This window comes from Phoca vitulina, unplaced genomic scaffold, assembly GCF_004348235.1.
Source record: "Phoca vitulina isolate PV1807 unplaced genomic scaffold, GSC_HSeal_1.0 scaffold4, whole genome shotgun sequence".
Taxonomy (NCBI): domain Eukaryota; kingdom Metazoa; phylum Chordata; class Mammalia; order Carnivora; family Phocidae; genus Phoca; species Phoca vitulina.
The window spans coordinates 2,736,413-2,758,061 of NW_022589707.1; the positions used below are offsets into that span (position 1 = coordinate 2,736,413).

General features: G+C 37.1%; 1 protein-coding gene across 2 annotated transcripts in view; it reads right to left on the reverse strand.

The window, feature by feature from the left end:
- Positions 1-21,649, reverse strand: part of CNTNAP2 (contactin associated protein 2) — a 1,915,205-nt gene that overhangs the window by 1,655,187 nt on the left and 238,369 nt on the right. The gene's annotated exons all lie outside the window — the stretch shown is intronic.

A 21,649-nucleotide genomic window follows, 5' to 3' on the forward strand; every position in this document is an offset into this window, starting at 1 on the left:
AACTGCTAGACAAATAGTATAACATAATTAAGCAGTTATTGAAATGCCAGGGCGATACATTTTGGATTAAAATGGATTTAATTGACTATTGCTTTTAAAAATTTTTAAGTATTTTTAAAATGTTTAAGATATATATTTTGGTATAAAATATATACATATATCTACATACATACATGTAATGAATATATATATATATATATACACACACACACACATATAATGAAATACACACACACATATAGCCACACACAGATTTTATACACACACATACACACACACACAGAAACACATTTTATCCCCCTGCCTAATCCAGAAGCACACATAAGAACACTGAGGCAAAAGTCAATAGAACACCCCGTTCTCAGTGCTAGTGTGTGATCCTACACTGCTCCTCCAAGAAATGATGGAGGGGAATTAAGCTGCCCTTTGCCTAAGTTTCTTTGTCCTTGAAATGTGAGAGACAATAATTATGATAATAAGTACCTCCATCACAGAGTTCACTTAGAGAATGAAATGACATTATACACATAGTGCACTTAAAGCAGAGAGGGGCACATAGTAAGCCCTCAACAATATTAGCCAACAATTATTCTCATGGTTGCTCTGGCCATTGTGATTTCCTGGTCCCCACCATTCAGAAGGGTCTACAGATATACGACAACATCTTCAGGGACATGTCATCTGTCTTAGCAGCTGAGGAAAGAAAGGCACCCATTAACCTGAATATCTCATTCTGTAAAAATAATCATTTTTGACACATAAGGTATGGATGGGGTGGAAAGGACCCCAGCTGCAAAGATTCTTCCCTTTCTCTCATCTTTAGCAATGCTGATTGCCCAGAAAGTTCATTACTCGTGCTTATTGGAAGGAAGCTTTTGTAAGAAGGAAGGAGAAAAGAACTCTGAGCATTTTCCACTTTCTTGTATGGATCCTGGCAATAGGTAAAGAAGGCTCATCTTTTCTTCAGGCAAAACTTGTTTCTCATTCATCAAAAAATGTACATAGTATAATAGTAGACTATAAAAAAAAAACAGTATCAGGAAAGATTTAGAAAAAGGAGGAGTACATTCCAAAAGCCCAACAAAATACACAAAGAATTTGAGATTCAAAAATTTTGCTTCTGAAAATTTAAAAAAGGGAAAAAACATATTTTTGGAGAAAAGATGGTTTTTGTTTTGTTTCTCATTTGTTTTGTTTGTTTTGCTTGGATCTTTTATCTAGTGCTTGTGTTAATGCATTCAATATTAGATCTATCACATTTTCCCTGCTGTATTAGATTGTTTGCCAGTGATGAATAATAAAATGTAAGGAAGTTGTGAATGTATTAGACTGTGAACCACTGATAATTATAAAGTTTGGTTTGTAATACTATTTTTCAATCTATGTCTGAAAAGTTTATAGTAATTGTAGACTATATTGTAATGTCTGTGTAGGGAAGAATTACTCTTTGAATGATGGATTTACTGTTCATGTTGGTTCTTCACTACTTGAATCTTTTCCCAAAGTGCTTTACTGCTACCTATGCAGAAACAAGTTAACACGATAGGCTTGAGACCACTAGCCTTGCAGAGGGCTGCTTGCAAGGTCCGCACTCGGCTGGTGTCCAGGAACATGAATGGTAAACAGGTCCCTCCACTAAGTAAAAATTTCCCTAAATGACAAGAGTAGTCCACTGTGCCTAAACCGTTTGGGCAAACCAAATGGTTTACACTGAATGCCTGCTTTCGTTCTGGGAGACTGAATTTGCTATAGTCAGACAGAAGGTGCCTACTGACCTCACAAAAACCCTAGACTTCTGGTGTCCGGCCAGCTTCCCTAGTAGGTGACATTTCTCATGTGCTGTCACGACTCACTCCTGGAGGAATTACATGTCTTCTGTGTGACTCCAGAAGGAGACAATTCTTGGAAGCTTACACCTAGTTTTCTTTGGATTTCACCCCACTGTCTTTTCTCTTTGCTTTGTACCCTTTTGGTGTAGTAAATCATAGCCATGAGTATGCATAGGACTGTATTCTGAGTCCTGTGAGTCCTAGTGAATCACAGGAATGGCGGTGAAGGATGGGCAGAGGGAGAATAGAGGGTGGTCTAGGAGATCCAAACATACTACTTCATTTGGTGATATTGAGAATCTGGTGAAGATGAATCTCCTGAAGTATAGTTATTTTATAACTTTAGATTAACTCTGTTGTTGAACTTCTTAAACTGACTACCATAGACTGCAAGAACTTCTTGTAATTTCCCCCAAGTTCTTGAGGAAAGTATGAGAGGGACTGACATTCACTGAATATTCTGAGGGATTCAGACATATCATGGTGACATATTTAACAGCTTTCTTCTCTAAGTTTAAGCTAAGGTTTGCCTGATATTAAAGCCCATGCTCTTAATGTTATGGTGTACAAAATCTCTGAAAATAGCAGAGAGAAGAGCTGCCTTCTATTTTACTCTAAAAAATATTTGTTATAACTGTTCACAGATTTAAGTGCTGCCAAGCATAATGAATACTTAGTGTGCAGAAATGTCATGCCCAGGAGAACTGTGTGGGCATAAGGAGGCTGATTGGCATGACCTAGAGCATTTGGATAACAGTTTTGGTCATTCCTCATGTGGGTCACTTCACTCGGTTTCCCCTCTGAAAGGGTGCAAATTGTGTGGTTGCTAAGAGATTAGAACACAAATATCCTTGATTTCTAAGTGGGGTGCTCAAAAATGGGAGAGTAGGGCTTACTTGTTTATCTCTCCAGCCCTCCTCCCTTATACACTGACCCTAAAACTTCTGGCATTTTCCCCCACGCCTTTCAACCCTACTACCTTTCCCCACGGAGTTCACTAATGACAATAATATAACCATTAATCACAAAATGCTTGTGGGCAAGGACCATACCATTCATTTTTCAAAGAAATAAATAGAAGCAAAGTAGCTAAGGAAACAAGAATCCACTCGTAGAGTTTTGTCTCTACTGTAATTAAAATATGCACTAAATATTTAAAGGGTCCAGGGCTCAAAATATTAGTTCATATATATGGTTGTTCTTCCTTCTCAAGAGGGAATAAAGAAAGAAATTAAAATGTGAACTGTAATAAGAAAAGTTGCCCTAGAGATGAGGAACTCAAAAGGAAAGGATATAAAGTAATATGAGAATGGAACGTACATATTAAAAGGTTTTAACAAGTATTAGATAAGGAACATTAGATACATTTTGAAGGAAGCTAAAAAATAATTCTAGTAGTTCCATGACAGTAGTTTCTTCACATAAAACATAGAGAGTTAAAGACAAAATTTCTAAAGTAAATTTGATTTATATTTTATCTCTTTATCTTATAATAAGCTACATATAATGCAGACAAAGTATATTTTAAGAAATTATTTACTAAGATCTGAAAAAACCAACTTCTTTTTGAATGAGCAAAGTATGTCTAGCTTGGAAAAAAAACATTCATACTAATGAATGTTTTGTGTTATATGCTGCAAGGCAATTTACTCTTACAAACTGCCTTGCCCAAAGCACTTGGTAAAGAGCCTCTCAGAGAGAGAGATGGTGTCAAATGGGAAAAATAAAGCACGGTCTTTTGGGAAACAAAAGGAAGAATCTAAGGAATATAAAAAAGCCAAAAAAGCACAACAAACTCCTCTATGAGGTTGAGAATAAAGCCTGGCACATAGCTATGACTTAAGTGTCTCCCTTTTTCACATATTTTAACACAAAAATGAAAAAAAAAATAGATGTATAAGAATGTTCACTGCAATATTTTTTGTAACAACAAACATCATATAAAATTTTCCCCATAGGGAAATGATACATCGATACCACTTCTACTGAAAAGAATAAAGTAGACTTCTGCGTGCTAATACGAAAATATCTCCAAGTTGCACTATTCAGTGAAATAAGCATCTATACAGAAAGGCCCATTGTGTATAGAAATCTATCTATATACTCATGTCACTATATAGATAATTGGGAAAGAGAAACAAAAGAAAGGGATGATACATGGAATCTATGATCCAATGGAAGGAGATGATGTCTGAGATAGGAAGACTCACTATACTTTGTCTTGTATACATGTTCAAAATATCTGAAGTCTTCTATAGTTCTAGTATGGTTCTTGATATATTTTATTATCTATATTGTATAAATGGTAGTTTTACTTTTAGTACATTTAGGTAATTGTTACAATATTCTGAAAAATTCTGAAGATTGCTCATTATTGAAAATTTTACAAATATTTAGATCATTAACTGTTTAAGTGACTCAAAATATTTAAATGGGTCATATTTAAATGACTATTTAAAATAATGAGATGATTATTTTCTGAATATTAGACCTTAGTTACATTTTTTATCTGTTGTAAAATTCAATTTTAATTTGAAATTGTTTACCAGGAAAACTTTTGTATATATACACATTAATATTATTCTAATTGATCATTATGACAGATCAATGGATTAGAAGCTAGTCAACCAAGAACCATGGGATTTTTGTTTAAATTTTTCATGTCTGGTAGTATGCTTCATTATTCCTCTATACCTATTTAATAATATATTGATAACCAAATTTTGTTATTGGGATAGTTTATTCTAATTTTATGTCAATAACATGCTATACATACTTGGGAAAAGAGAAATGTAGTTAATACCGAGATAGATTCCATTATAAGGTTTCATCATTCTAGAAGTAGATATAACAAATGGCTCATCTTATAGTGTTCTATAAAATCAAAATTCTTTTTCTCATTTTTACTCCTCTTGACATGATGGCTTTTTCTCCCCTACACCTGTGACTATCCTTTCATATTGAAGCCCATTTATCCCCCCAAATCCTTCACATAAATACAGAAAATCTTTGCACAATACAAGTCAATATATGTGTTGTCATAAACAAAATAATTAGCAGGGCATTCTGAACATATCAGTGCAAAAGCTTGCCTAACTTTTCTTCATTCATTAATCTCCAGTAATACCTGAGAGCCCACAAAGTTCTAATAATGTCATTTGACCAAAAACACAACAATGAAAATCAGTGACAGTGCCTATGTTCATGTTTCCTCTTATGTAAATCAATACAATTATTCTAATATTATGACTAAATTCCATAGTTTTGAGGTGCTGTAAAATGGCCAGGCAATTTTATGAGCTCCCTATCAACTGGGGCATTCAATGGGAAATGGACAACCATCCATAAAGACTGTCATAAAGGGGACTTCTGTTTGGGGTGAGACAGTTGGACAACTATAGCCACATCCGGCTGTGATAGTATTCTGTTGGCAGGCACACTGCCATTTTTAGTTTTCTGCCTAAAAATTAATATTGCTAGAAAACTCTTATTAAAAATATTCTTACCTCAACTATGGAATATTAAAAGTCAGATTGAGAAAAATTATCTCCCCTTTTTGAATACAAATTCATTATTGTATCATTCTTCAGTGATCTAGTGAAGATGGGTAAGACAGCAAGGAAAAAGGCATTGTAGAGTAAGAAGGGAGAGGGAGAGATGTGGACTTTGTTCATTAAAAGAGACACTTGCAAAGGCAAATTGAGTCCTTGACATTAATTCCTTCTGAAGTTCGTTCAGGACCCTCAAACTTGAAGGTGAGATTCCAATAGCAAGCTCCAGACAAGTTGTTTAGAAATTTTCACTGACTAAAAGGGAGTTGTGAAACTGGAAAGGAGAAATCTTTCCAGTCTCTGTGGGCCTTTTAAAATCACAGATCATAAAATTTCAACAGAACCTTAGATCTCACGTAATCTAGTACTCTCATATTATAGATCCAGCAAGTGAAACTCAGGAAACTTAAGTGCCTAGCTTGATAACTTTTCCATTACCATGTTGCTTTGGTTATTTAGTATCTTCTTGCCTTAAAAATTTTCCATGGTTCTTTATGTCTCCAAATAGTAAGGGATCATATTTTCTAAATCTGCACTAAAAAATTGGCCTTGCCTAAAAAGGTTAGGCCTCTGCCCTTGGGAGGTAATCTGTGTCATACCTGAAAGGATAATCTTTGTTTAGAGTGAGGATTCGCAAATACCCAACAGTCTGCCCAAGTCAGAAAGGGTGGGGGCTGCCCCAGTGAGAAAGACCAGTCATGTGATTTAGGCTGTGGGCTTTGGATCATGAGGTATCAGTTGACCTGCAGAATGAATTCAACCATGAGGGCAATTGTCCAATCCTACTCCCTCTGCTTGTGTTCCCTCTCTCGCTGTCTCTCTCTCTGTCAAATAAATAAATAAATAAAATCTTAAAAAAAAAAAAAAAAAAAAAGAATGGCCTGTATCCAATAAATAACCCCATGGTATATGTAAGTATGTATAACTTCATATACTGTCTCCTGAAGCGCCTTTGAAACACCAGATCTTATCATTGGAACTAATCATGAATTTTAAATACATACTTTTCATGAGAACGCCAAAACACACAAAATTTTTAAACCATGAAGTTAGCATAAGGAAGATCATGAAAAAGGGTCACAGCGTATGGGGCTAATAGCTGCCTCTCAAAGGAAAAACCCAGAAAAAGAGAACTCTGATGATAAGTAAACAATCCATATCTGACTTAAGACAAAGATCTAAAGTTGTCTTCATGTTTAACTCGGGTCTGCTTTAGAATTCCAATTTAAACACAAATGGTGGCATAAACATGCTGTCTTTGAGAGCTTCTCTTAGCAAAGAGGCACTTAGCATGCAAATCTATAACATAAATTTCATTTACAAATGGCATTGCAGAAAGATCCCTGCTACTTCTCATTCTCTAGTCACAATAGATGTGAAAAAGATAACTAGTTAGAGAAATAACTATAATTCAAGTGGAAAACTGACATCAAGTCCCATAAGCTTCTCCAAGTAGCTTTACTTTTTGACAGTACAGAGTTCTTTACACAGACAGATCATTTGATTCGGTGACAGTTTTACTAGAATAAAAGATGGACAAGAATTAAAGTGCCGTAGGGCAGTTAAGTACGGGCAGACATGGTTCAGAATTCTTTCTCTTCCATTGTCCCGTAATCCTCATCAAATGTCAAACCTATTGTATACCGGTGAGAGGGGGTCCATTGCGTAATACTTTAGGATAGAATCCAAGTTGTCTTTATTTAGCTGCTCTAAAATCAAGGGACAGAATGCCACATAATATTTTAAGAAATAATCTTCTCATTTGGAAGATTCTGAGAGTTGTGCTCTATTGTATTATTTATTTATTTATTTAGTGCTTAGATGCACAATTTAAATGAGATGAAGGCGTTGGGCAATGGATTCATCCTTGTCTTCATATCAAAAATACAAGTGGTGGACCTAATGGGACAGAACTTAATGTGGGAAGTATTTGAAATACATAGAAAGAGAGTCTTTTTTGAATGAAAAAGCTCTGATCAACAGAGATATACAATTAACCACAAGAGGGTAAACACAAAGCTCCAGGGAGTCTTATCACCTTATAACATTTTATGGTTATAAGCTGAGTGGCTCCTGAGGATTTTTTTTTTTTTTGGTGTTTATTTTTATTTTCTTTTTAGATAATAAATTGCATAGATATCTCTACAGTTAAATTAGAAATAAAATATATACACATGTTCCTAATATTTTAATGGTCCAATGCAATAATTATATAGAATTCTAAACTTGGACAATGCTGTGAGATCAAAAGATCTCAATTCTCATTTTACATGTCATGAAATGAATGCCAGTTAAAATGTTATATATGAGAAGATATGAAATTACCAATTTTTCAAGCAGTAATAAATATAATTTAATGGATATTCTTTTAGTGCTACTTTGTAACTAACTCAAATGTCTTTATGCGATTTTTGAATAGAATTCTTTTAATTTTATAGATTATCACAAAATGCCTATTCTCTAAGATAGAACTTGATAAATCTTGAAATTGTGAAATTATTTACTGAGTTGAATAGATAGGCATTATCATCATCAACTGAAAGACAATTTAAACTGACTTCTTAACAAGAAAAATTTAATTTTAGGGGCGCCTGGGTGGCTCAGTCGTTAGGCATCTGCCTTTGGCTCGGGTCACGATCCCAGGGTCTTGGGATTGAGCCCTGCATCGGGCTCCCTACTCCGTGGGAAGCCTGCTTCTCCCTCTCCCACTCCCCCTGCTTGTGTTCCCTCTCTCACTGTCTCTCTCTCTGTCAAACAAATAAAATCTTAAAAAAAAGAAAAATTTAATTTTGTAAGTTTAGAGAATTTTACTGCACTCCAGATATATAAATATTTGTAGTTTTTCTTTTTAATGAAAATACAAAAACGTACTAAAATAAGAATCAACACAAGTCTCTGGTGGCAAAAATACTTTTACACAGTCCTCTTAACTTATAAAAAAAATAAAATGTAGAGATTTTCCTGTGATTCTAAAGGGGTGGGCTCTCAGTTACAGGGGTGTTAAATCACATGGTTCAAAAAACAACAGCTACATTTAATGGAAATCAGAATTAGTTGCATTAAGTAACAGTTAACAATTTTCAAAAAATTCATTGAGCATTACATTTAATTTTTCTTTTTGCAATAAAAACCGTTAGAGTTTCATTTTATTGGCTGTAATATTTTGTAAATGCAAATAAAGAAATTTTACTTAAAGTGTACCCATCCAATTATTTTGAGGTAAAAACGTGCTTGAAACTGATTCCTATTATTGTAAAAAAGAAAAAATGGTGTAATCAAAATGAGGACATTTATAGTTGGAAATACCAGAGAAGCACAAATAAGAAGAATTAATTTGAAAATCCACCACCTTTTCCTCCAGTGAAGCACTCGTGTTTTTCTGAAGCTGGGTGCTCACGGGGCAGTTAATTTCTCCGTGGATTCTGGCGCTTTGTTCCTTATGAACTGACACCGTCAATTGTGATTTTTCCACTTGAAGCACTATTAAATAAACTAACATGCTCCACTAGGCACACAGAACTTGCAATATACACCAGGCCACATTCTACCCTCTGCTGCCAACGGGGCCTCTAAGTTACTTTTGCAAGTATTATTCATTACAGAATAATCTCCAATATTTCCACATAATCCTCCTTTCCTTCCACCTTACTCCCTCAAAATGGATTTTATTTTATTTTATTGCAAATTATATTTACGTGAAAAAGTGGATGGAAAGCCTACATTAATCTGTTTTGGAAAAGCGGGAAAGGATATTTTCTTCAGGATATTGCTGATATTCAGCAGAATAAAAGTGTCCCCCTCTACAAAATAGGACCAACACTTCAGGCTGTTGCCCTGGTCCCAGGTGCTGAAAAGTTCTGTGGCTGGATCCCGGGGCTCACCTACTTCCAAACCCAGCCCTTTGCCCACGTTCTCTGGAAACCCTTACCCCATCCCATTCTCTTTCCATCTCCTTTCACTCATCCCTTTCTGATCTATGAGTTAGCAACTCAAATTACTAGAGGGTGAAGCCAGGAAGCAAATGAGCTAAGCTCAGGGTTCAGACAACAGGCGGGTGCCAGGACGGTGAGAAATGGAGGGTGGCCCTGACTCCAGCTGGTGGCAGCAGTCACCTCCCAAGCAATGGCACCGGGGGTGGGGTGGGGGGGAGATGCGGTGGGGGGGGGGCCCGGGGGGGGGGGGGGGGGAGGGGGGGGGGGGGGGGGGGAACGCGGGTCCAGTCCTGCCAAAACTTCAGATTTCTCAAGAGGAGTCACAGTCTCTGGGCACTCATGGGAAGTTTCTCAACTTTTAAAAAGCAGACACACAGCTGAGTGTAATTTAAAACAAAAATATGTGAACTAGACAAAACATACCTGTAATCCAGGTTTGCAGCGAGGTAGCTACCTGTTCTTCAACGTCGACATCACCTTCTCCTTCAAATTCTCTAAGTACTTAGGACGCTGCTTCATACATAGTTGATTACCACTAAGAATTTATATTATTGTGTATATATATGTCGATAAAGTTAATTAGTATATCAGGACCCACAAAATGGAGGCCGCCCCAGTGGCCCGGCCCTCATCACCAATCTAAACCTAAGTCCACCTGCACTTACAGGAAACACCTGCGGAGGAATCCAGCCACACACCAATCACAATCCCCCAACTCGGCGTTAGCTGACTTACCTTACTCTAGAACGTCGTACCTGCTGGCCTTATCAGGAAATTCCTGACCTCTTACCCATCTGCTCTGTTTCCAAGATGCCTCTTCTGACACTCTCTAAAATTCGCTCTTGCCCCAAATCCCTCAGGAGGGTTCTCCACGGCTTTTAGGCACTGTACTCCCCTAATCTATGGATGGTTTCTCGTGAATGAAGGACATCAGACTTGGTACTACATTACATTATTGTTAGCATTTGGTAATGTACACATAGATATAGAGAGAGTCAGTCCTGCTGCTGCAGACATTTACAGAAATGGAAAGGCAGAGAAGATTGGCAGTTATTCTTATAGTTAATATGCCTGGCTTTGGTCTGAACAAACAACTGAGTTTCGTGTATTCAGTTAAAAGAAGTTTACAAACTGTAGGGGCTGCAGAATATCTGGTCTTTGAGGTCACTGATGCCCACAGGGTGAACACAGCTTCCCCAGGAATGAGCTTTTAAACTCCAAAAACAAGGAAAGAAGGCTCAGTAAACATTGCTTTCCTTTTCCAAGGCTAATGTTGGAAGTTTGTCACCCCTGGGGAGAAGAGGACTGTAATTCATCTGAGTGGTTAAAATCTCTTATGCAATGGATATGCAGAAAGAGAGAAGAACAACAAAAACATTAAAATGTGACAAGATGAGATCACCCAAAGGAGACACTGTGAAACTCCTACAAGGCTGAAGATATTTTCAACCTGCCCAGCTGATCTAGAGCTTTGTTTATAGTGTTCTTCCTCCATAAATAGAAAATAACCTGCTTCCAACAATGTGTAATGAGCCTTTACTCAGCTTATTTTGCTCAGAAATACTGAAACTTCTTTATTTCTTTTTTGGGATTTTGGGAAATGCACAAGAATACCTCCACACCAAATTCCAAGAGGAAAGTATGACCCTGAAGAAGGGGAATATGGTTCCAAAGAGCATTAAGCAATGGTCCCTCTTTATGATGCCAAGTCGTGACTTTGACCACTTCCTCTCCTGTGTGTTTCTCGGGTATCGGGTACAAACAATCACCAGCCTGAGGGCCTTTTATATTCTACATACTAAAAAAGTCCCATTTCTTTACCATTAAATGGCTACATTTTCTGCTGTTTTCAATACTTTCTGAATAAAATTACTTGTGTTTATTTGTCCAAAACCCAGTCTGTGTTACTGTAATAATGACCTGATTCTTCAATAACCAACTGTTTTGTGGTCTCCCCAGAGGCAAGGGCTCTCCCTTTTCATGTGGTTAGGATCTAAAAGCTAGTGTATCTGACTAGAGATAGAAAATGTATCCATTTCCATGAGGCACAGGTAAGAAGGAAGGCATTTATCCCAGGATTTTTGGGTTTACTGTATGACTAAACTAAAATCCTTCACCATCAGCTTTAAGATTTCACAGTAATATTTGAGGAGCTACAGAAAATTGACCAGCTTTATAAACTGGCAAACTCAACTTCTGTGTCAGTTGGCTGTAAGTAGTGAATTAATTCTAAGCAAGACATTGTGGGGACTTACAGCTCCATCTCATAGATAAGGCACTACTACTTTAATATGCAACTAAACAAAATTGCTGCAGTAACTTTAAACTTCCCCACCACGCATCTTCAGCACTTTGGAGGGAAGAATGCTACGTAAATCTCACAAATGCTAGGATGAGCCCATGGCTGGAGTAGGTATTCACCGTGAAAAGGCTGCCTGCGTGGGCCCTGAAGAAATCTAAGTCTTGTCTAGATACCTTGTCCTGATTTGACTGAATTATCAAACAACGGATTTCTCTTCCTGACACTCTTCCTCAGTCTTTAGCCCCAAATTGATAGAAGAATAGCAAAGCACTTTCACAAACCCAATCTTCGCTCCATTGGAATGGGTTCCCAGGCATAAAGTGCACGAGCGTTTTCTCAGATTTATAGATACAAAACCTGCCACTGTGAACCCTGGAGTGACTTAGGATCCCCCTTCGAGCCTGGTCAGCATGCATGGACCTGCAGGGCTCCAGGGGGAGGGAAGATAGCTGCTCCGGGCTCCTCTTCACCAACAGCCTCAAAATAACAATGTTGCGGGTGTTCAAAATACATAATGACAGGCCAATCTTCTTCAAGCCGATTTTATATCCTACCACCTCCGTATGTGGTCATTTATAACTTCCGTTAATGGAAAAAGTTGCAAATCTGGGCACCACATGATTGAAACTGTTTTTGCAAAAATCAGTATCATACAGAGACACTGGACTTCCAATAATATGCACCTAACAGATTAATGGGGTTTACGTGCATTCCTCTAGGGCAGAGAAGTCAGCAAAGTCTGTAAATAGCCAGATAGTAAATATCTGGGGCTTTGTGGCCAGTGAGTCCCCACAGTGACAACAAATTTACAGCAAGAAAGCTGCCAGAGAAGACAGGAAGCAATGGGTGTGGCTGTGTCCCAATACAAGTTACTCACAAATAGGGACAGTTGCAAGGACTGGCGTTGGCCTGCCCACACTTGCCTTAGCGAATGGCATTTTGTGAGGACTCCAGGATCCCTTAATATTTGGCATCCCAAATAAGGAAAAGTCCACGTAGCAGACAAGAGATAAAAGCAAGGGTGGAGGGGATGAACACTTTTCTGAAAACATAAAACTACCTTGATTTGGAGGTCCTTTCCAGCTCCCGTATTCTCACTTACGGGATTACTAGTGAATCATTACAGAGTCCTTGGGAGAAGCACGGGCTGCTCACAGAAGGACAGAGTCAGAAGGACACTGAAACTCCTCTCATCCATTCCCTTGCCCTCTTTGGATATTACTGAGAGCTCAAAACGTTAAGTGTCAAGTGTGTAAAGAAAGTAGAACCACAATTCCTGGTCCATTAATATAAATTTCTGCTCTTCCCCCTTATCCAGGTAACTGCCTAAGAGTGGTTCTTGAGGAAGAAGACAGTGGCTTTGAAAGAGCAACGAGAAGCACTGGTCGGGGGTGAGAAGCCTTTGGGGAGGAAGATGTACTGATGAATTTTGAATATTTTCTATTTTACTTCTTGAGTAAATTGACTTCTAAATTTTGTTTAGAATTCTAAATTATAAAATTTGTTTACTACTAAAATTCTATGAGAAAGTTGTATTTTCTTTTTAAGTGATTTCAAGTGACTTGTTTTAAGCAATTGCTTTTTTATCATCAACAGCATATAACTACATTTGCCTCTCAAAACACCTAAATTCTTTAGATTTTTTTAAATATGGTATTCATTTTCTGGAGGAAAATCACCAATTGGTTCAAAATTCAAATAGCCTTTTAAACTACCTCATGAAATTTACTTAACATCCCAAGATAAAGTTGCGATGTACAATATCATTTACTTACCATGAGCGACAAAAGAGAATGTAAAATAGAACAAAAATTTGTTAAGCACTTAGTCTAGCTTTCAGAATTGTTGCAAGGATTAAATGAGATAACCATATAGTCATCATTTTTGCCACTCTACCAATGAGGAAGCTCAGTCCGAAGCTAAGTGGCCAATGGCAGTGTGTTCACTTGGGTGTGGATTTGAATCCAGGCTGACTTGGTTGAAAGGACCCCTCTCTTTCCTTAACTCCGTTTGTTGTTCACCATCAAGGAGATTTCCAAATTACTTTATGTGTCTGATTTAAAGAGGCCTCTGAGATAGTTCCAGTTGTTTTGAAGAATGCAGATTCTGTTTCTCTGTGCTCAGTTTTTTGCCACTTCTTTTAGTAAATAACCCTTGACTGGAGGGGGGTAAAGTCCTATTTTTAGAATGTATTCGGTCAATAGATATTTTCTATAAAGAGAAATGGACTACTTATTTGTAATGGTTAATTTTGCTTGAATAAATGAATGCTATTCACTGTTTTCTCATCTTTTTTTAGATTTATGAGACTTTGTATATATTATTTAATGTTCAGTGACCAGGTTACCCTACGTGAGTATTTTCCAGCTTTGGATTATTTATACACTTTATTCCAAAATACATGACCATTGACGGTTTACAGAATTCTCAAATGTGTTTCATGTCTGTAAACGAATCAGAGGAAAAGTGGCAGAGTGGTCTATTTGAACTCTTATTCAAGAAAATCACATTTCTAAGCTTCTTGGAAGAGCTAGTTGTAAATGGTCATAAGGTAAATGATGTATACATGTCCATGACAATCTCTGAAGCTTCCTGGAGGAAGTTACCTTTACTGATTTGCTGTGCCAGTTGAGCTCACTTTCTGCAATTGTCTCCTCAAAGTTTGCACTACACCCTAGAACTTCAAAATAATTTCACAAAGTTATAATTCCCAACATAAACAGCAATATACTAGAATGGGGTGGATTAAATGTGTCAAGTCTTGACATGCTTTATGCTTTACTTGGGGTTGGTACAATAATGCTTCACTTCATAGATGAATGTTTGTTCAATATGGAGAACATACAAGAGCAACAACAGAACCCCACAGAGGAAATTGTTTAATGATGTTTATCACTATACTAATCTCTATACCTTTTATTAGTTCACTATCCTAACTGATTACACTTTTTTTTCCACATGGCACCAAACCATGTGAAATCAGGTCTTAAAAGAAACATTTTTTGGTATTCCTGGAAAGAACAGAACTTTTTTTCCTGATATTTTATAAGGAAAACCATACCAATATAAGTAAAGCACAAACTTTATTCTGGGTCCATTGTTTCTTCTTTCTACATCCTTTCCCACTACTGATGTCCCCTGCCATGAGGTACCCAAGAACCTCTTGTGGCAGCCAACACAGGCCCGTAAGACATCAAAACTACCATCCCCTCATCTATCAGTGTTTTTAGTTAGAAAGTAATCTATGAAAATAAACCTTTGTGAGAACTTTTTTTCAAACACTCGTGACCCTAGATGATGGGTTAGAAAACATACACCGGAATTTTCAGAACCTTTTTAAGATCTCTTCACCTGAAAATTATAAGCCACCGTACCTTCTGTGGCTCCTAGGCATATGTGGGCACCATCCTTCAGACCTTAGGATGCTAGCCCTTAACAATCATGGAAGTTGCTCCGGCTTCCTACGCACCTTACTCTAGTACGAAAGGTTCTGCAACTCTGACTCATGACAGTCTCAGGAGGATGACTCACATCCCCACCTGTTTTTTTTTTTTAAGATTTTATTTATTTATTTGACAGAGAGAGACACAGCGAGAGAGGGAACACAAGCAAGCGGAGTGGGAGAGGGAGAAGCAGGCTTCCCGTCAAGCAGGGAGCCCGATGCAAGGCTCGATCCCAGGGACCCTGGGATCACGACCTGAGCCGAAGGCAGATGCTTAACGACTGAGCCACCCAGGCGCCCCCCACCTGTTTTGACACTCTTTCAGCCCAATGCTGACACTCGCTTGTGCTCCTGCATGCTTTCTCAGCATAACGTCCTCAAGGTTCACTTATGCTGTCATTTGTGATAGGATTTCCTTCTTTTTCAAGACTGAATAAATATTCCATTGTATATACACACACCACATTTTCTTTATCCATTCATCTGTCAATGCACATTTAAAAGATTGCTTTCAACTTTTTTTTTTTTTTTTTTTGATGAAGAAGGGAATACATTTTTAAACAGTATGGAAAAAAAAAGGAAATACACTTCTTTTTGAAGAGATGCTGGCTGGACAGGCCAGTAACTCTTTACTCAGAAAGAATATTACTTAATCATTAATAAGTATCTAATTACCAAACGCAGTAATGTGCAGGGCACCTCAAGAGCTATCAGAGGAGACGGGGAACAAATCTGGACCATCAGGGAAGACTTCCCAGGGGAACTGAGGTGTGATGAGATGAGGAGGAACCTAAGTGAGTCAGGCAGAGAAGGCAGGGAGCCTTCCCAGCACAGGCAAACTCCAGCTGCAGGCCACGCACAGTGAGGATAGGAGAGAAGTTGCTGTCCTGCAGGGTAGAGCAGCAAAGTGAGGCTGCGGCAATGTGCAGGGGGCAATGCCCAGGGGGTGATGTGCAGAGGCCAATCCTGCTGGGCCCTGCAGTTATTCTAGGGACTGTGGTCTTTATTCTAAGAGCAGTGTACAACTACTAGGACAAAATGTCACAAGCTGATTTGCATTTCAAAAATATCACTCTGGCTGATGCACAAAACTGGATTAGAGGAGGGGAAAGTGCTGTGGAGAGAGTTAGGAGGCTGTTAGAGTCCTCCTGGTAAGAGACTGAGCTGGAATTTGGGAGACAGCACTGGGAACGTGGCTGGCGACACCGCATCTGCTACAAGGGACAATTTAGCAGGATGCATATCAGATTTATTCATCCCACCCCCTGCCGTGATCTGTTGCTCAAAGTCACGCAGTGTAACATGGGTCTGCCTATCTGCTACGGGCTTCTCTTTATTCTCACCAAAACTTGTGGCACACTGACTCTGCGTGATCTTCAGGAGAAAGACAGACCTCTGCATTTTTATTCTGCTTAATTCCATTTTATGAAAACCAGGAGGATATGTTCTTTGTTCTTGAATTAACTTGGAAATTCAAAGAACTGTGTATTTAGCACAGAAGAAACTCCAGAAATTTACAACTGTCTCAGTGGAGAGAGTGGTAGTCTTCATTCCACTCCTATGTTTGGGAACAATTTTTTAAAAGTTTTCTTCTGCGCAACAGTGTTATTCAAGTTGGAGAATGTTAAGTAGAGCTTAGAGAAACTAGATTTAATCCGTTCTTGCTTAGGTTCTTACCATGTGAAGGTTTTTGGTTAGTGGTGGGTATTTTTGTGATTTTAAGATAACATCTGTTTTCAAAAATATATTTAATTGGGGCTAAAAATAACATTTCAGCTCTCCCACCAAAGTAAACATTAATTAGAAACTGATCAAAATTTAAAATAGTGAACTTACATGATCTGAAATAGTGTCTTTCGAAGTCTTATTACAAACTGACAAAATAGCCACAAGAACTAAACTTTAACAAAATATTATACAAGTTCTATACATTGTTAACAATTCTCATGTAATTGTAATAAAATAAAAAGAAGCCAGCCATTTGTCAAGTGGCTAAAATTTTGTTTGAGATATAATTATTTCATCTGAGTATGTTGGTAAATATCCACTGATAATTACTGAATTATCACTCAAATTATTTTGTGAACGTCATAGTTGATAATGCTTAAAAGATTATAATTAATTTTTCAAAAATTCTACGTGTACTATGGATAAAACCTTAATGTAAATTGACTAAACTCTCTAGTCAGCCCTTAACAAAAAAAATGACATACATATAAAGTAAAAATGACAAGTGTGTCAACTGACATCCATTCAAAGCTCAAAATTGTTCAAGTATGGATGACTCTTGTAAGACATACAAATATACAAGAACGAACTACCAATTTATTAATCATATTGTACAGTAGAATAATTAATAAAGAATTACTTTGGTAATTCAAATGAAGCAAAAGTAGAAAATAAAGTTAGAGAAATATAAACCATAATTCTAAAATTCAGAGCAGCATTTGGTTATGTTACTTGAATTCAAGGATATGAATCTGTGAAGTATTCAAAAATGTATATTAACAAAACAAAAAAATTAAAAAGCAAAAAAGTTATTTGAATTCATTTGTAAACTCTCCAAGGTTTAAAAATTTTCACAATCAGCAAGTTCAATTATTTTATATCTTAAAATGTCTTTCCCTCATTTTCAAGTTTCTATATATTAATATACAAAAGCCCAGCTGTATGTAAGAAGCCTTTTCAAGGCTGACAGTACATTACACCCAAACAGTATCTAGACTTACCACATTGTGTTATAATTACTTGTCTATTTGCCTCTTCTTAGAGGTAGATACAGGTGTAATGTGAATGGACATAACTTGTGTGGATGAATTTATCTATAACATGATTAACCTAACCTTGTGATTTTATATCTTATTTTAAAACAAGAAAAAGAACAATGGCTATATTTAATTCTGGATAGAACCTTCTGACCGTCTGGTTCCTGGACTCATGCCCAAGCAGGGGAGATTCTCTCTGACCCCCTTGGTATTGAGTGAAAAAAAAAGTGAATTTAACAATTCACATGCAAAATTTAGATTGTAACTTTAGCTCAAATATGCAGGAAACAGCTGAAGCACAGTTTTAAAATTCATATGTTGGTGGTGCTCTATAAAACACAACATCAATAAAATAGTTGGTAATTTAAAAGTTTACTGCAGATATTAACAATATGAAATGAATACATACTCCTCTATTAACATGTGTTATAGCTGCCTAATGTAAATGATATAAAAGATAACTATATAGGAACATATTTTATGTGGCAGATCTTCAACTTCTGAGGAAAATTCATCTGTAGATACAATATTTATAATAGCAATACATATATATCATGCCCTTAGTTGAAAATAAAACAGATTTTCATCTTTTAGATTTTATGCTTTTAATATTATGGCTGTAAATATGAGAAATATATTTTCTAAATACCAACTTTACACTGTGACCAATTACAGTATGAAATATTTTTTTGCATAAAACAGTATTGGGGATGGGATATATATATATACACATATATATGACAGAGATGTAATAAAACTTTGTTGGGGAAATTTTTGAGAAAAATAGCTAGTAAATTATGCCACTTTGCCTAAATAGCTTTTTGCTGAGTAGAAATTTAAAGAAACCTAAAGGAGAGAAAACACTACAAAATTTCATGGAATGGAAATGAAGTCCAAAGAAAATGTGAAAGATGTAAGTTAGATGTAAATCATTCATCAAGATAAATAAAATACCAGAATGTAAACTGCAAAGATGCTATTAGAACACAGTATGCAGACGTGTGAGACATAAGTATATGTTTTTCTACAAAAGCAACCAAACTATGAGTGTGTCAAGGAACAGATTTATGGGGTACCAAATAAATGTCTAATCACAGAATATTGTGCCAGGAAAACATGAGGGAACATATTTCTGACTGTCAAATACACTGATCCCCTCTAGCTCCTCACGTTCTTTTCTACTTCTTAGTTTACTTATTTTTTAAAAAGATTTTATTTATTCATTTGAGACAGAGCGCGTGAGTGTACACATGCACACATGAGCTGGGGGGAGGGGGAAGGGAGAGGGAAAGCAGACTCCCCGCTGAGCACTGAGCACAGAGCCAGACTGGGGGGGTTGCTCAATCCCAGGACCCTGGGATCATAACCTGAGCCGAAAGCAGACATTCAACCAACTGAGCCACCCAGGCGCCCCTTAGTTCACTTATTTTTATTTTTCTCTGCTGTCAGCTCTGTTACTTGCCTGGTCTCTGCCCATATCAACTGAAAAATGAGATGTGCTTTTTAGCTCCTGTCTGCCCTACTGTCTAAGAAATAAATACAACCCTCTCTCCTTTTTTATTTTCAGCTTTATTGAGGTATAATTGACAAATATAATTGTAAGATATATGGAACTTACATCGTGGTGATGTGATATATGTACAGATTGTGAAAGGATTGCCCCCATCAAGTTCATCAACACATCCATCACCAGTTCCCATTTTGCCTGTGTGAAAGAACATTTAAGTTCTACTCTCTTAGCAAATTTCAATTACATAATACAGTGTTATCAACTCCAGTTACCATGTTATACATTAGAATCTTAGACCTTATTCATCTTACAGCTGAAAATTTGTACACTTTTACCAGCCTGTCCCTATCTCCCCTACCCCGCCCACTGACAATCACTTTTGCACTGTATTTATCAATCCCTTCTCCTTTTATTTTATAAAGTGAGTTCTAGCTGCTATCCCAGTAGCAGGTGGAATGTACATGTGACATTAGGACAGTTATATAGACTCAAGAAACTGCAAAGTGGCATTATTTGAAGTCATCCCAGGTGTGCAGTGGAATTTAAATGGTACTGTTTGTTCTTCATTTGTATCTTTCTTCCTGACTTCTCTTAAATGTTTCTTTGAAAGACTTTCTGGTCTGTTTGTTTGTTACCAATTACCCTCAAATGATACCAAGACACTGAAACTATTGCACAGATTTTGGTTAGTGTAGGTTCACTGCTGGTTCAAATAAGATTCTCAGTTTTTCAGAATCTGCTGGTCACCCTTTGTGAAGAGAGGATTTCCTTACCAATCCAAGAGTTTTCAGTCCAGTCCTGCAAAGTTACGCAGATTCTTGCGCCTAAAATCTCCAAAGTCTTCAGCCCTTCAAACTCCTTATACATCTTAAGCCTATTTTTCCATGCCCTATTAGGGTTTCTGAGGGTGAGATCAAGAAGAACTTGTTAAAACTGGTTCTACCCATATATGATATTCACATCATTTCCTTATGATTCAAGCTCATTATGTCACAGATCTTGAAAGAAACAATCCCAGAATCCCACTCTGTATATGTTTCATTTGAACCTTTACTGACTGTTCTCAGATGCTTTGCAGAACTGGAAAATTCCTTTGCAAAAATTATATCTCTGTTAGATCTCATACTAAATTTCCCTTGATAGTGATGTGATAAGCCTTAGTTCTAACTCACTGAGACAAGCAACATTTAAAACAACTTAAATATATGAATATCCAAGCCTTCTTTTGCATCAAGTTATCATGTCTGTCTACTTACTCCAGCCAAATGTGCTTTACTAAAGCAGAAACAATGGGCAAGAAGAATGCCTACCATTGAAAAAAAAGGTAATTCAGGAAAAAATATTAATAGTTCATCTATTGACTCCCAACATCCTCTTCATTCATATTTTGTACTAGAACAGTTTTTCTCTAATTACTTTACTAGGCAAATGCAGGAAACTCTGCTTCCATCTGCCTTCCGGAAGTTCTATTCTAGTGAATAGCTGAGAGAGAGTTGTGGCAAAATGGGCCAGTTCAGACTGAGGAAATGATTGGTTCACTGTGGTATAGGGAGGAAGGTTTGCCTTAGGAACCAGACCTGGCCCAGGGAAGATATAAAGGAAGAGAGCTCTCCTGCTAGAACTAGAATTTTCTCTTCTAAGCTCTCCTAGAACAGCAGCTGATTGACCACCAGTGGTTTCCTCAGAAAGTCAACATGAGTGTTCTGACCTCACGCTATTTAAACAACAATAGTATAATAAAGAGATACCATATTTCTCTTCTTAGTTAAGCGAATCTGAAATAGAAGAAAATTGGAAGGAAAATGTACTCTGTCACACACAAAAATAACAACCAATGAACAAGTGACTAGAAAATGTATATTTAGAGGAAAAAAATGTTGAAGGAATTCTATCTATCTATGTAACTGTGATACTATAGAAAATAGAAATCCTGGGGTGCCTGAATGGCTCAGTCAGTTAAGCATCTGCCTTCGGTTCAGGTCATGATCCTGGAGTCCGGGGATCGAGTCCCATGTCAGGCTCCCAGCTCAGTGGGGAATCTGCTTCTTCCTCTCCCTCTGCCCCTCTCTGTTTGTGTTCTCTCTCTCTCTCAAATAAATGAATAAAATTAAAAAAAGAAAAAAGAAAATAGAAATCCTATATCTTTTAGATTAAATCATAATGCAAATATTTTAAGAAGAAATATTTTCTAAGATTTTGAATTCATGAGGAAAAAACTATTTCCAGCCTCCCTCCGTCCTGGTTGGCTCCAAAGTCTCAGAAGTTTAAAAAAGCCAAATGTTCTTTCAAAGTAACCACGTTGACTTTTTATAGAGAGT